The sequence below is a fragment of the Perognathus longimembris genome, chromosome 5 (assembly GCF_023159225.1).
Source record: "Perognathus longimembris pacificus isolate PPM17 chromosome 5, ASM2315922v1, whole genome shotgun sequence".
Classification (NCBI taxonomy): Eukaryota; Metazoa; Chordata; class Mammalia; order Rodentia; family Heteromyidae; genus Perognathus; species Perognathus longimembris.
Genome location: NC_063165.1, coordinates 21,643,378 through 21,654,732, shown reverse-complemented (window position 1 = coordinate 21,654,732; position 11,355 = coordinate 21,643,378). Strand labels below are relative to the sequence as shown.

The 11,355-nt window shown below is 31.9% G+C and overlaps 1 pseudogene; it reads right to left on the bottom strand.

The window, feature by feature from the left end:
- Positions 1–8,215: 8,215 nt before the first annotated feature.
- Positions 8,216–8,343, bottom strand: LOC125352125 (annotated as a pseudogene).
- Positions 8,344–11,355: the final 3,012 nt, after the last annotated feature.

Here is an 11,355-nt window from a genome sequence, read left to right as displayed (position 1 = left end):
AAAGTACATAGTATAATTCATAAATAAATATTATCTCAAACGATTGTCACAGGGGCTGGGAATATGGTCTAGTGGCAAGAGTGTTTGCCCCATATACATGAAGCCCTAGGTTCAATTCCTCCATAACACATACACAGAAAAAGCCAGAAGTGGCCCTGTGGCTCAAGTTGGCAGAGTGCTAGCTTAGACCAAAATGAAGTCAGGGACAGTGCTCAGGTCCTGAGTTCAAGCCCCAGGACTGGAAAAAAATTTGTTCCAGCTTGAAGAAAGAAAACCCTATCATATTTTAATTAAGATTCATATATATCTATTTCAAAACAATACTAAATGCCACATGATCTTTACTTTAAAAATAAATTAAAATTGGCTTTAATACATGAGATACAAAATTCAACTATTTCTACCAAAATGTGTTATCTATATATGATTTAATATAATTTCAAACCATTACTTTGCAAAGATTATTTTCAGTTTTGAAACCAATAATTTTATTTACAATAAGGCAAAATTTAGAAATCTGTAAGAGTTTTAAACTTGGGTTTTGGTTTGACCCACCAAGAAATGAACATTTGTATTTTCCATTCATGTTAACTTAAAGTTTCTTAGAATACAAAGATATTTGTTCTAAGATGTTCAATGAGCTTGGATATCTCAGTGCACCTTTGACTTACCGTCAGAATTGACCAGAGATACAAGGTACTCTTTGAATCTTCTCTTATAAACACTATTTTAGGGATAGAAACTGGAAAGCAAAGTAATTAAGAAAAAGGTCCCAGCTTGGAGTCCTTCAGCCTTGTGTCACCAGGAGTTTGAAGTGTGTTTGCATCATAAATTAGTTCCAGCTTGCGACAAAGTAGCAATGCTATTTCATACCCTCAGCCAGTCATCTGTTGCCTATTTCAATTAGTAGTGCTTCTCTTCTGTCATGGGATGTTTTGAAGAGAAGACAAATGAAAGACCTTACTCATCAACTGGCTCTAAACCTGGTTCACAGAAAATCAAGGCAAAAACACGTAAGAAGGCGGCAACAGAACACACTACAAAACTACATTCTGGAAGGTCTATAGGAGATAGACCAAATTACTCTCAGTATTCTACTAAAATATGCATGAAGTAGAATAGTTACATTACTCTAAAGTCCATAAGACAAATAGAAACATGGTCATTTCCAACTGAAATCCTCCTGAAAAGACACTCTAAGTATAGGATAGTGTTTTATATTATCCTCACAATAATCACAGTGAGGTATTATATGTGTGTGAGTTGTTGGGTTTTTTTTTTTTTAATCTCTGCTTAATACTAGTGGATGGTAGCCCACCAAAATGCAATTTAGGGGAAAGAAATCTATGAGCAAATAAAAATATAACAAAGAGTATCACTATTTTGACTGGGTTCAAAAATGTTATCTAAAATATCATGATAAAGATGAGCTACCTGTATTTCAGGCTGTTCTCTAAGAAAGATATTTACTTCAATCTGAAAAAGAAATAAGAATTGGAAAACTTAGAGATGATATTCTTCTATTGGTTTCAGGAGTATAATAATTCTGTGATATTGATTAAAAGTGTAATAATGAATAACTGAAAACTGGCTGAGTCTATCTTAGAAAATAAATGGTCCTTTTATTTTCTTTGAAGCCAGTTTCTTAAGTGACTGTGATCAGCACAACTTACTTGGTTAAAGGAAATTCAAGCAAAGACATAGTAGATATATTTATAAAACTATTGCAAAGTTAAATATAAAATCAATTTATGTTGTTGTTATAAGTTCAATCAATTTTGAAGTAATCTCTAGAACACAGATTCATGCCTTCGGAATGTCCTACCTATTATTACTTCTAACTCATTTCAGTTTTCTTTTAACCTTTCCTTACAGCAGCACTCTCAAGACTCAAGGGAAGGAGATTCATTTCTTTTCTTTTGACATAGTGTGCATGTAGATGCACCACAGTCATATTATTATAACACAGAAGAGCAATTGCTTTTTTCTGGGAATGGTAATTCAAAACGTGGTTATGTAAAGGACTAAAGAGAGCAATGTGGATTTTTTTACATGCTTATATTCTTTCTTTTTGTCATGAAAATGCATAAATCAACTTTCCTCTTAACTTTATGGCATATCCTATAAAATAGAATTGCCCATAGCTACTAAGCTATTTCCTTTAATACTGCTTGGACACGATTACAAAAATACTCATGGGACCACCAAAGAAAAACACAGACATAGCTTGAAATTATCCAAAACTAGGCAAACTTACAGAACTATGTAATGTATAGAAGTATTGCCTAATGTTCAGTATTGAAGTACTATAATATAACAAATTGCTATTTGCATACTTTGTGTATTATTGAATACTATTTTACTATGTGAAATGTGGTCTTTGGTAAATAATTTTTGGCAAATAATATGTTTTCTTTCTCAAGCAATGACTACCAAATTCTCTGAGAAAACTAATGTTTCTCATGGTCTATTTACTCTTGGAATTCTGTAGTAGTGTCTTTCCTTAAGAGGCAATGATAAGAATCATTGTAAACATTTCTGTTTATCATATAAATGTTAGGGTTGAAAAGTACATTATAAATAAGTTATGAACTGGTTTTTGTGAAATACCTTAATTTAATAACACTTGATGAGTTATTGTTTTGCGTTTTGCAAGCTCCCATCAACTCACCTTTGCTCAAGTCTGCCTAAGTTCACAATCAAAACAACACACTTCGGGGGCTGGATATATGGCCTAGTGGCGAGAGAGCTTGCCTCGTATGCATGAAACCCTGGGTTCGATTCCCCAGCACCACATATACAGAAAACGGCCAGAAGTGGCGCTGTGGCTCAAGTGGCAGAGTGCTAGCCTTGAGCAAAAAAGAAGCCAGGGACAGTGCTCAGGCCCTGAGTCCAAGGCCCAGGACTGGCCAAAAAAAAAAAAAAAAAAACACACTTCTATTTAGTATTGATTAAAAAAGATACAAATTCCACGCATGTAGTACCTATTCCAAGGGATAAAGAACTAAATGACTACAGTTGCCATAAAACATAAGATGCATCCTTTAGCATAGCTGTTTATTCTTGAAGCCTAGGATCACTGGTTTGAATACAGAATTCACTAGTCATTATCTGGAAAAGCTTCTTAAGGCTATTATATTAGTCATTCAGTTAAGAACTCCCAGCACTTGCAATTCTATTCATCTTTAAAAAGATGAACAAAAGCATAAATTAAGGAATCATTTTAGATACTATTAAGTCTATGCAAGATTTTGATGTCTTTGGCAAAGTTTAAATAAAAAGGGATGTGCAAATGAGATGTGTAAATGAAAGTAAAAGGTGGGAGATCAAAGGTGGGGGTAAAACTGGGAATATTAACTTCCCAATTGATATGAAAATTTGTTATGCCCTACTGAAAAGTTTGCATTATACTTTGACGTAGTGCCCAAAGAACATATAGGAAGCTATTTTTCTAACCAAAAGCTCAGTCATAGCATTGGGTAGTAAGTCTCCAAAATATTGTGTTAAGACTCTAAAGATGTTGATATGGAAAGTTTTGAGTACATTTTTCAATGATCATTTTTCTTACATTGAGTTTGATGTTTATATTTTCACCTGCTCTTCTTCTACATATGTACCACCTGGTCTCAATTTAATCTTTTGGTGCCTGTAATATTCTTTCATCAATACATTTAATCACAGTTTCAGCTATCACTTAAGGTTTGACCCCCAAATTAGAACTCAGTGATATCTTCTTACATTAAATTATTGTCTCTCTTTTCCCTACTTATTCCCACAATCTCCCCTCTTTCCCTTCTTTTCTCTCTCTCTCTCTTTCTCTCTCTCTCTGACCTCTTTCTATCACGCATGTGCACGTGCGCACATATTTAGACTCATACATTCCAGTTGATAATATCCAAGCAGAAATGAGTGTAACGTTTACAAAACTTTTTTCGTTAAACCAACTGTACAATTCATGGGAGGGAAATGGCAAGTGGGGAGTAAGGGAATGTGGGGGAAAAATGAGGGATTTCTTATCCAACTTGTATAAGAAACGTACTCACTACCTAATGTAAGAAACTTTATCCACTCTGCACATTACTTTAACAATAAATAAATGAATTTAAAAAGAGTAGCCACTTAAGAAATATTTGTGGAACTAGGAATTTCGTTAATATTTCAAAATATTTATCTGAAAATGGTCTACTTATGCAAGACATAAGTTTGAAAACTTTGTAATTGAACTTCCTTCAAAGTTATGTTTATCTTATAGCCATTAAATTCATTTCTATTGTTGCTTCATGAATAATCTAATATATACAAGTCAAAAATGGAATTATTTTTATGTCATATATTTTTGGGCAGCAATTAAAGAAATGATTATTCTCTCAACTAATTAAGAATGAAGGCCTATTGAAAATAGTCATCCTAACAAATATTTATATAATAAAGCCTTGTAGTAAATCCAATTTTTTTCAGGAATTTACATGGTTTGTTTGATGGAAAAAATGTAAATTTTATATGGGAAAGAAATTATCAACAAAAGCCTACCTTACTCTGAAGCATTTCTTTTTGTCAAAAACATTGCAAGAGTATCTATTGTATTAAGGTGGGGAAAGACTCTTTACATATATGTATATATGTTTAAATTTATATGCTTTTGAATCTCAAGATAGTTTATTGTGAAATTTGTGTGCTAAATTTTAATAAATACCAAGTAGGCTACTTTATAGGTTTTTAGCTTGTTTATTAGAATTTAAAACCACAGAGGGCCTTGGGCATTGTTAGGAAGTTTCACTAATAATTAAGCTCTGCCCCCAAACTTACATTGACTTCTTTGCAATTAGCAAATGAGAATGACCAGGAGTGAATGAAAACAAAATACTACAAGAGGGAAAGGAGATAGGGACGACCAAAATCAATCTTATCAATGGATAAATTAATTCAGTATTCCAATTAGTATGGAGAATATGAATTAGTGATCAACCCCAGCCTTATTGGTAATATGTAAGGATTGCAGGAAAAGGCTGAATGAAACGGATGACTTTTTTTCTGTATCAGTCCAAGGTAGCTTTACCATTTTTTTAATGATCAAAATTACCATTAGTGTGTAATTTGAGAATACTCAATGCCAATGTTGTTAGCAGGTAATTAATGATGCCATTTAGACCAAACATTCTGATGAATGAGTTAAGTGAATAAAATTAATTCTTTTACATTTAATTGTACAAAACAGTCACAAATCCAGAGTAAGAGAATTCAAAATATGTACCTGATCAAGGAATAAGGGATTTGTCAAATGAAGAGAGGGATAAGGAAAAATATGTGGTGATAAAATTCAATGCATATCCTACAAAATTAAGAAAATCTGAGGCAAGTTAGTATGAATGGGGGAGAATGATGAAAATGCTGACATAGAACAAGATGCATTGCATTCATAAATGGCTTTTGTGACTGGTAACCCTTCCTACAACTACTTGAAGATAGTAAGAAAGAGAAAGAAGAAAACTACAGAATATGAAATCAAGACTCAAGATATGAAAGGAAGAATATAAACACACAAAATTCAGGGCCTGAATTTTACTTTTAAAACTTATTATTACAACTTCAAATACTATGAGCCATCTTTTCATTATTAGTATCACTTTTTACAATGCTTATTTTGACACAAAAACAGCTTAGCCTGAAGTTTTGGGAATGATCAAAATTAAGAACATGATCTTAATTTTTGTTGGCTCAGATATCAGCTTTAACACTTCAAACACTCTTTAAAAATATCTCACACAGTATCAAAAATAACTTTCCTTAACCACAAAGAAATTCGAGGCTCCATCAGTCAGCAAGCCCATATGTAAGCAAGAAAGAAATCTGCTGCTTGGTTTACATGGCAACCTACAGATCAAAGCAAAATAAATAAATAACATTGGGTTGACTAAGCTTCTATTTCTTTGGGAATAAACACTAAATATAATCTCTTTGAAATGAAAAACTGAAGATGCTAACTATCTGTAGAAGAAGATATAAATTAGCCATCGCTAGTAAAGAAAAATTACAATCTTTTAATGTAGAATAGTAATATTGAACTGAAAAAATATAACTCTAACACAGTACATATTGTCAAGGTAATATAAAATTTTTTTGTGCATCATTGAAGAAATCCAAGCATTGTAAGGTACACATAATTTAGGATTTTAAGTGCAGATTAAACATGTGATTTCTAAGAGTTGGTTTTTTTGCTTATTTTCAACGTGTTCTTTATGCAATAGCACATACTAGTAAGATTTAGTGGAAATAAAAATAATCTATGTTATTAAGCACACTATCTCTTTTCTACATTATAAGTATATTAAATATATATATACATATATATGCCTATGTCTGGTTTTATCTTTGCATTGGTTTGAGTTTTCCATAATATATTCCTATATTCACAAATATCTCTTCTTTTCTTGAGGCTTCTATTAAAATCTTTGTGGATTTATCATCTTTGCAAAAGAAGTATGAAAGGATCTCTAACCCTTAGAGAACTAATCTCTAAGGAGTTGTGTCCTTGGAATGTGTAGACTCAAGAAAGGAAAGGCAACTGTCTGAAATACGAGTTACACAGCAAGTTAAAACAAATCAGTAGACTATATTTAATGTCAGAAAGCCTGGACTTCAAAACCAAATTCATTTATTTAACTTGAGCAACACTTTTTATTCCTTTTTATTTATTATTCTTAGATAATATATAAAAGATTTCCAATTCAAAAATGTCAATTTATGGATATAATGCATCTTAATCAACGTTACCATTTGTCCCAAACCCGATTTCTTAACTGGTTTGAATATTAGGTATATTTTCATACTCTCTCACTCTCCATTTATTTCTCTTACACCCACATCTTCCTCTCCCTTTAAAAATACATTTGCAGTAACACTTTTTGGAGTTCAAATTTTGGTTCTTCCTCTGGAATTCTTTGCTCAATTGTAATTTCAAACGAATTTACTGTAAAGTGTTCCTACAAATATTCTTTGGTATGGAAGTTAAAAGAAAAGAAGAAAAGAGATGAAAACCAGTGTGATTACTCCTATAGTGGGCTCAAATTAAATTAGAAACAATACAGAATTAAAGACGAAATGTTGTACAGATAAATACAAATATGGCTCATATAATGTTTGTTAATATAATTTAGCTTATATTTTTGGAATATGTTTAATAATTTGTAAATCAGAGGCATAGCCTTTTCTAGTATTCTAAAGCCAATGTGTCCCCAACATATAATCAACTAGGTTTCCATTAATGAATTTGGAGTAAATAAAGAAAGTTTTCAAGCTTAATAAAGTTTAAAACAGCTTGGTTAAGTAAGCAATCTAAAAGATGTTTTATGCTGAAGAGAGCAAAAACATGTAGAGTAAGGGATCAGCAATTAGGGAAAGTGGTGTGCATGCGTGTGTGTATGTGTGTGTGTGTGTGTGTGTGTGTGTGTGTGTGTGTGTGTACAACTCTTAGTGGCTGAAGGTAGAGTTGGAAGGACCATCACATAAATCTGCAATATAGCTACATTGTTCTTTATTTTAATAAGAAACGTTTTCAAAATATTGTCATGATTTTTCTATGCTAAATATATTAGTCACTAAAACATCTTGAATGAGCCATGGTTAGTAGTTTTTCAGAAGAGAAATATATTGACTTTAAGTAATTGCTTAGGGTTAAAAACACTGTATGACTAAATGTCATCAAATTCATTTCCTACACACCAGATTGAAACTCAAACTTTCTCATATGGAGTGGAAAACTTGAATGGCAAAGGTTTTTTACTTGTATGGCAAAGAAAAAAATTGAGGGGTGTCTATTAGCTCTTTATTAAAAAAATATAGCCCATGACATTTTGATGTTATATTAAGAAAAAAAACACAAAAGATGAAAAAAATTAAACACTGACTTTATAATAAATGCCATATTAATATTTTCCTTTTTTAGTAAAAAGTAATATTTTGTGAATTTGTTGTTATGGCTGCTTTCTAATATTTCTAAAACTACTTTTAAGTACTTGTTCAAAGAGGTTTGAATTCAGTATGTCAGGTTGTGAGTACAATACATCTTGATCAATGCCACCCCTTTAATCTTTCTCTCCATCTCTCCCAACCCTACTCATTCTCTTCATTTTCCTAGTTCCATTTTCACATATATAAATTTGATATTATTCTTATATGTTCCAACACTTCCCCTCTTTATTTTCTATCTGTCCATCTGACCTCATTCCATTCAACCTTGAGTGTTTTTTTTAGTGTGGTTTGAATTTTCATTTCCTTAAATAGCAGGAGATGTTGAACATTTCTGTAGTAACAAACTATAGAAATGATCCCTGAAAGTATAGTCTTGATGTTGGCATTTCTCATGTGTACTGGCAATTCTTGTTTCTTCTTCTGAGAAGTTTCTATTTATATTGTTTGTGAACTTATTAATTGGATTATTGTTTCAGCATTTAGTTTCTTAAGCATATATATATTATATATATATATATATGCCACGCTCCATTATCTTAAGGTTCACAATATATGTACATACATTTTGAAATATATATATATACATTAATTATCACCACAAAGGTAATGTATGTAAAAATATGTTCATCTTGTCCCTTTCTAGTTCATCCTCCATCCTCCTCATAACTTCAAACAGATTTCTCTCTGTGGTTTGGCCCTTTTTGGAACATCATCCAAACCAAATTTTCCAACAAGCAGATTTTTCTTTCTAGATTCTTCATTTTATACTACATTTGAGATCTGTCCATGTTGCAAGTTATGCTTTTTAAAATCCCATTGTGTGAACTTATCGTTACATATGCATTCTAATTTTTTTTCATCTGCTCACCATTTGATGAACAATGTGCTTGTTAAGAGTTTGGAATAGCAGGCCACTAGTGGCTCATGCCTATAATCCTAGCTGCTCAGGAGGCTGAGATCTGAGTATCTTGGTTCAAAGATAGCCCAGCAAGCAAGTCTGAGAGATTCTTGTCAAATAATCACAGATAAATCTGGAACTGGTGCACGGGCTCAAGTGGTAGAGTTCTAACCTTGAGCAAGAAGGAGCCAGAGACAGCAACCAGTCCAAGAGTTCAAGAGTTTGGAGTAACCATGAGTAAATTGAATATAACTACTTATGTAAAGTTTGTATGCACTGTATGTAGTTGTTCCTTTTTTTGGTTTTGTTTTCTTTTGAGAATATATCATGTTGAAATTGCTTAATGCATAAGTGTAACTTCATAAGAAACTATCACATTGTTTTAGAATACTGACTTCAATATTTTGCACAAAGACAAGGTATTAAAATGTAATAATACTAACAGGAACAGTTAGGTAATAGAAATGGTAGAATTTTATTGAACTCCTGTTCATCACTTCCCACATAATAGCACTGTACTAAGGATCTGTCACCATTTTAACTCATTGTACCAGCATAGGAATTCATGTTAGACACTTATCATTGTCTACATTTCTAAAAGGAGGATATTAGCACCTCAAAGTGTCTATCAGTTCACTTGGCCAAATTTTCTCAGACCACAATTGTACGTCTAATATCCGAACCTGGAAATTTTGATTTCAGTAATGATTCCCCTAAAGACATTGGTCTCTTGTCTCTACATGCATGGAAACATAGATTTTAGAGTTGACTACACTAAAGAAAATTTTGTAGATTTCTAAAAATTCCATTCTTAAGCAAAGTGCTAAAAGGCATCTTGAACAGAACATAAACTGAAAAAGTTGCCATCCAAAGGCTTGAAAAAAATCCCATTAGTATACACTGTTCATATGTACAAGTTCCTTATTTTGTCTACACTTACACAATCTCAATTCAAATTGGAATGCACTCTGCAAACCTGTGTGATTTAGATTATATATGAAAGAACTAAATTTATAATTACAAAGGAAAATCTCTTAGAGAACGAGAACACAGACTGTTTCCTTTGAAATATTAAAATTCTATTTAATCTGAGGCAGAAATGGATTTTAATAATTTTCTTACGTAAAAAAGAGTAATAAAACACTGGACTGATTTAAAGAAATGTGCTTTATTTCTATATTACTAAAATTATGTATGAAAACTCATCTGTACTGAAGAAACTTTTACTATGTAAAATTATTTGAGTTTTTCTGTCATTTATTGTCATGGAAAAAGAAATGACTATGGCCTTTTTTTGACAGTTCACATTGATCAACTTAATTTTTCTGTCCTTACTGTAGAACACTGTAACACCAGGCAGTTTTTCTGTTACTTGATGTACAGGGAAAAATACAATGAAACAACTTCTATCAGATCTTGATGTAACATGTTTCCTGGACATAAGTATAATAAATTTATTTAAAGAAAGAAAGGTAAAATAAAAAGTGATAGTTACATTTTGACCAGGGGATCATGGCTTGTGCTTATGAATTTTACTTCTATATTACAAAACATAAAAAGCTTCTATTCTGCCTTCTGTCAAAATGTTCCTTTTAAAGTATCAATGTGTTGCTATTTATTAAAAATGTTGGAGTGAAAAGTTGAGTATAAGCAGTTGGTAGCTAGACCATATTCTACAAAATATGAAGGTACTTAACATACTAGTTCATGTTATGTACTAAATAAAGCCTCAGATAAGGGATTCACTTCCCATAATTCTATAAAATACTGTTATTATGTTAAGGGCTACAGTGTTAAATGAGAAAAAAAATGTAAAGTTAGCTGAGGCCTCAACCAATGTTGCCTTTATGAGACAGGTAATGTCAAATCCATACTTTTAGTCCAAATTTCCTCTTCAAACCCTATTATTGGATAGGAAAATTATTAAGTCAGTCTTCTGATCTATATCACTCAAACTTCAAGTCCTCTTAAGTGTGCATGTGTGCATTTATAAATATGTGTGTGTGAGAGAGAGGGGGAGAGAGCATGAGAGAGAACTTTCACTTCTGTTTTAGTCATGTCTTTTGTAAAGATTTTATCTACTTAAATCTTAATATTTATCTTGGGTATTGTGTGTTTATTGCTTTGGGTCCAGGCAGAATAGTCTGGAATCTCTGGCCACATAATCCTAAATCTTGTAGAAAATTGACCCATAGTGATAGTTTTTGAAAATTTCTGCTTTCTGTACACCAGAGATTTTTAAGCATTTTGTTCTCATTTTCATAAGAACTATCATTTTTTCAGAAGCAATTTTTCTAGTTTTAAGAGTAGGCTAATTATTGTTGACATTAAAATTATTATTCAGTAATAAAGATCAATTGGTCATTTTCTAGTAAGTTTCTTAAAACATCTTTCTCCTAGTGATCTACCTACTATAAATGTTCATCTTGAATATATACAATCTGAATAACATGAGTAAAATGGAAGGAAATAGCAGATGCTTCTTCACA